Genomic DNA, 6,203 nt, shown 5'->3' on the forward strand with positions numbered 1-6,203 from the left:
ATCATGTAGTACAAACCAAAAAAGTGTTAAACAAATAAAAATATATTTTATATTTAAGATTCTTCAAAGTAGCCACCCTTTGCCTTGATAACAGCTTTGCACACTCTTGGCATTCTCTCAACCAGCTTCACCTGGAATGCTTTTCCAACAGTCTTGAAGGAGTTCTCACATATGCTGAGCACTTGTTGGCTGCTTTTCCTTCATTCTGCGGTCCAACTCATCCCAAACCATCTCAAAATTGGGTTGACGTCAGGGGATTGTGGAGGCCAAGTCATCTGATGCAGCACTCCATCACTCTCCTTGGTCAAATAGCCCTTACACAGCCTGGATGTGTGTTGGATCATTGTCCTGTTGAAAAACAAATGATAGTCCCACTAAGCGCAAACCGGATGGGATGGCATATCGTTGCAGAATGCTGTGGTAGCCATGCTGGTTAAGTGTGCCTTGAATTCTAAATAAATCACCATCACACCTCCTCCTCCATGCTTCACGGTGGGAACCACACATGCGGAGATCATCCATTCACCTACTTTGCCTCTCACAAAGACATGACGGTTGGAACCAAAAATCTCAAATTTGGACTCATCAGACCAAAGGACAGATTTCCACCAGTCTAATATCCATTGCTCGTGATTCTTGGCCCAAGCAAGTATCTTCTTCTTATTGGTGTCCTTTAGTAGTGGTTTCTTTGCAGCAATTTGACCATAAAGGCCTGATTCACGTAGTCTCCTCTGAACAGTTGATGTTGAGATGTGTCTGTTACTTGAACTCTGTGAAGCATTTATTTGGGCTGCAATTTCTGAGGCTGGTAACTCTAATGAACTTATCCTCTGCAGCAGAGGTAACTCTGGGTCTTCCTTTCCTGTTGTGGTCCTCATGAGAGCCAGTTTCATCATAACGTTCAAAGTCCTTGAAATCTTCCGTATTGACTGACCTTCATGCCTTAAAGTAATGATGGACTGTCGTTTCTCTTTGCTTATTTGAGCTGTTCTTGCCATAATATGGACTTGGTCTTTTACCAAATAGGGCTATCTTCTCTATACCACCCCTACCTTGTCACAAACAACTGATTGGCTCAAACGCTTTAAGTATGAAAGAAATTCCACAAATTAACTTTTAAGAAGGCACACTTGTTAATGGAAATGCATTCCAGATGATTACCTCATGAAGCTGGTTGAGAGAATGCCAAGACTGTACAAAACTGACATCAAGGCAAATGGTGGCTACTTTGAAGAATTTCAAATATAAAATATATTTTGATTTGTTCAACACTTTTTTGGTTACTACATGATTCCACATGTGTTATTTCATTGTTTTGATGTCTTCACTATTATTCTACAATGTAGAAAATAGTAAAAGTAAAGAAAAACCCTTGAATGAGTAGGTGTGTGCAAACCCTGCTGTATAGATCATACTGACAGCCCTATAGACAGACCTGCAGTATATACTGACAATCCTATAGACAGACCTGCAGTACATACTGACAGTCCTATAGACAGACCTGCAGTATATACTGACAGTCCTATAGACAGACCTGCAGTACTTACTGACAGCCCTATAGACAGACCTGCAGTATATACTGACAGTCCAATAGACAGACCTGCAGTACATACTGACAGTCCTATAGACAGACCTGCAGTACATACTGACAGCCATATAGACAGACCTGCAGTACATACTGACAGCCATATAGATAGACCTGCAGTAGAGGACGTACTGACAGCCATATAGATAGACCTGCTGTAGAGGACGTACGGACAGTCCTATAGACAGACCTGCTGTACATACTGATAGCCCTATAGACAGACCTGCAGTAGAGGACATTTGGACAGTCCTATAGACAGACCTGCAGTACATAATGACAGCCATATAGACAGACATTCAGTAGAGGACATATGGACAGCTCTATAGACAGGCCTGCAGTACATAATGACAGCCCTATAGACAGACCTGCAGTAGAGGACATATGGACAGCTCTATAGACAGACCTGCAGTACATACTGACAGCCCTATAGACAGACCTGCAGTACATACTGACAGCCCTATAAACAGACCTGCAGTACATACTGACAGCCCTATAGACAGACCTGCAGTAGAGGACATATGGACAGCCCTATAGACAGACCTGCAGTAGAGGACATATGGACAGCCCTATAGACAGACCTGCAGTACATACTGACAGCCCTATAGACAGACCTGCAGTACATAATGACAGCCCTATAGACAGACCTGCAGTACATAATGACAGCCCTATAGACAGACCTGCAGTACATACTGACAGCCCTATAGACAGACCTGCAGTACATACTGACAGCCCTATAGACAGACCTGCAGTACATACTCCAAAGTGGAGCAGCGGTCTAAGGCACTGCATCTCTGCATCTCAGTGCTAGAGGCGTCACTACAGACCCTGGTTTGATTCCAGGCTGTATCACAACCGGCTGTGATTGGGAGTCCCATAGGGCGGCGCACAATTGGCCCAGCGTCGTTAGGGTTTGGCCGTGGTAGGCCGTCATTGTAAATAAAAACGTGTTCTTAACTGACTTGCTTAGATTTTAAAAGGTATGCTGTTGGGGTAGTGTATATTATTCTGTTTTAATCTTACTCCTGAATCGATACGATAAATATAATAGTTTTTCTTCAGTCTATTTTTAACAAAGATGATAGTTACGTTGAAGTGCAAAGTGTAGGGATAAGCCTACAGATGAAATCAGTCTTCAGTACAAACAAGGTGGTGTAGCAAGAAGATTAGAATGCCATGAACCAAAAGGATGTGAGTTCAAATACCAGGTGAGGACATGTTGAATAATAATTACTTTATGAATAAACATACACAATGTAGTCAAAGTTGGTCATATATGTAAATTGAAAACAGTATGTTAAAAGAATTGTGCGTGTTGCCCAAAGACAAAGAGATGTGATTGGATCAGTGGTTCACCATTCAGGGCCTTGATGTCCATGGCAACAGTAACAAGGGGTGATGTGTAATGAAACTAGGGCGTGGGTGTCCTGGGTGTCCTGGGTCAATCATTTTTGGGTGGGGAGAATATTTTTTGCGACAATCAGGTGAAGTCCCCGGAACAAACCGGGAACTAGACAAAAAACCTCCAGAGGACCATGACACAATGTCCCAAGAACGTTCAGGGGTCCTTTAGGGGACCATGACCTAACATCTCAAGAAAGTCCTAAAAACTGGGAACTAGACAAAACCTCCAGGGGACCATGATATAACGTCCCAAGAACGTCCTAAAAACGTTTGCGGGACAAACCGGGATCTAGGCAAAACCTCCAGTGGACCATGAGACAACATCCCAAGAATGTCCTAAAAACTTGGAACAACCGGGAACCAGACAAAACCTCCAGGGTACCATGACACAATGTCCTGATGACTTAAGGCAAACACTTTGTGATGTCCCAAGGACATTGAAGCCAGTTCACTGCTTTTTTAAATTCTTCCCCTCGAATAAGGGACTGATTTAGACCTGAGACACCAGGTGTGTGCAATTAATTATCGAGGTAGAACAGCAGTACTTGTAGAATAAGATTTGAATACCCCTGGACCATAGTCTCCAGTGCCAGAGAAGAACAGTAGCTGTTAGGAGACTACAGTACCTAGCTAAACTAATCTCAGAACCAACAACCAAATCTCACATGGTCTAACAGTCTTTTACAGTGCCTTCAGAAAGTATTTAAATTGTCTTGGTAAATTGCATTTGTTATCATTAATTTCTTGCTGCTGTATACCTTTTTGAAAGTGTTTTGGATGCCGTAGATGTCAGTCATGTACCCATGCTCTAATTTTGAGCTTGGTTCTTCTACTGTACCTACTATGGTACATAAGGTGCAGGCATGCGGCACAGTTTTGATTGTTGTTGTTTAGATCATGATTACAGATAACCTGGGTCAATTATTTCTAGGTAGTTCTTTAGTATCTTTTTTAGTCTAGTGATCATTATGTATAAAAAAAATGATAATAATAAAACATTGTATTATGAAGAGCAGTATACCTGGGTATGTTATACTGACACGTTATTCTTTATGATATATTCAAGACAGCTGTATCTTAGAGAATGTGAATTCAGTGAATTTGAAAAATGTCAAAGCACACAACTTTCAAAATGAGTCCTCAGATCTTTTATTACCTTTAATGTAAAGTAAATCTAGAAGTTATAAAACGTAGACTTTAATAACAGTTGTGACCATTAAAGCCAGATGTAAAAGGGCAGCTCTGCTGAAGAGCAGTGACCCATGTATGGTCTGTCATGCAAAATGAAGAGTCCTGTTTATTACATCCAGATGGGTAACAAATAGCTTCATATGAGGACAATGTCTCCTTTGAACATTCATGTTATCTACAGGGCTGTCTCAAATGTCACACTATTCCCAATAGCCTAGTGAACTAACTAGTTTTGACCAGGCACCTTATTACCTATTTCATGTGGGAATAGGGTGTCATTCGGGAAACATGCAGGGACTGGAGGAGAGTTTGAGATAAGGGTTTGTCCTTGTCGAATAAAGAAATGTAATATAGTCCTGGAATATTGTTCCTTGTTTTGTTTCAGTACCATGATAATGCAGTGTGTAGGAAAGACAAAAAGGAAATGAGCTTCAAGGGGATTTTTTGGGGCATTTATTGTATTCAATCTCACGTTCTGTACAAATCCTCAAAACAGTTATGTATTTACTTGTGGATGTCTTATTATTATTACTGTGTTATTATGTCCCGTGCCCCGGTACTCAAGGCCAAGTTAGGAAATTAAACAAGTATCTCTCTTGAAATGTTGCACAACTGGACAGACGAGATACATTTTTTTATTGATTTATTTTATTTTTATTTAACCTTTATTTAACTAGCCAAGTCAGTTAAGAACAAATTCTCATTTACAGTGACGGCCTACCAAAAGACAAAAGGCCTCCTGCGTGGACGGGGGATTAAAAAATAAATAATAATAGATTAGATGACCTATTGAAACAGCCTTTGAATGGACTCTTGTCAGTTATATTGTCATGCTTTATATATTGAATTAAAGAAAATTGTGACATTTAGTCAGTTCTTCTATACATTTATTTTATGAAATAATAAGTCTGAGGGGATATTGTAGTCTGCATTATTTTTAGACTCTGAATATGTTAACTTTCATTTGATGTTCAACTCATGCGATGTTTAACAGTGAGAATGGCAGAATGGTGAACTTACTAAATGGCTGAGAGTTTGACTGTGTGATATTAGGTTGCTTTTTGTGTAAATATTTGCCGTTTGTTATATATTGCATTTTATATAGGCTAAATGCAATATGTTGCATATATATGTTGCATTTATATGTTGCATTTATATGTTGCATATATATGTTGCATATATATGTTGCATATATATGTTGCATAGTGTACAGTGTATGGGCAGAGCACCAGGAAAAGGCCTCTCCCTTGAAGTCAACTACAGGCAGAAAATACTTCAGACTGTCAACCTATACAGATTTAGAATCTTAATTTGAACCAGTTTGCTACAGCAGGAAAATAATAATGTAGCAACAAGACATTTGTATTATTATGTGGATTGTAATTCATGTACGTTTTTGTTGGGGAAAATCAAGTCTGAAATTTCAAAGTGTAAACAACAACCTACAGAATCTTTTTAAAATCTCAAATACACTACGAGTTTTACATTTCTTGCACTGCAGAAAAGTTCTGCAACAGGGTGATCAAGTTAAGATCATACATCTGTACACATGGTGTTGTATCAAGTTCAATTTACTACTTAGCCCACAGTTCTGCTTAGGTCATGATGCCCCTTTCTTGAGTGTCTTCTCCTTCTCCTTGAGGGACTTTGAACAAGTCTCTAGACTAGCCCCACCTCTACTTCTACATATGTAGGATATTCATTTGAGCCAGTTTGCTACAGCAGGAAAATGATCCTGAAGAAAAAGGAAATGTGAATTATTATAAATAAATGTTGTTGTTGTTTTTTTACAGGTTGTGAACATTTTGTTAGGGCAAATCAAGTCTGACATTTCAAAGTGGAAATTACAAACTTTAAAAGCCTTTTTAAACATTGAATACACTACAAGTTTGTATTTCCTGCTGTGCAGGACAATTATCAGCAGCAACAGAGTGATCAAATTAAGATTCTACATCTGTAGTAAGGTACAATTATGCATGGAGTCAACCGAACCAAATGATTGACTTGAACAAAAGGAATGCCTTGT

This window comes from Salmo salar, chromosome 09 (assembly GCF_965601325.2).
Source record: "Salmo salar chromosome 09, fSalSal1, whole genome shotgun sequence".
Lineage (NCBI taxonomy): Eukaryota > Metazoa > Chordata > Actinopteri > Salmoniformes > Salmonidae > Salmo > Salmo salar.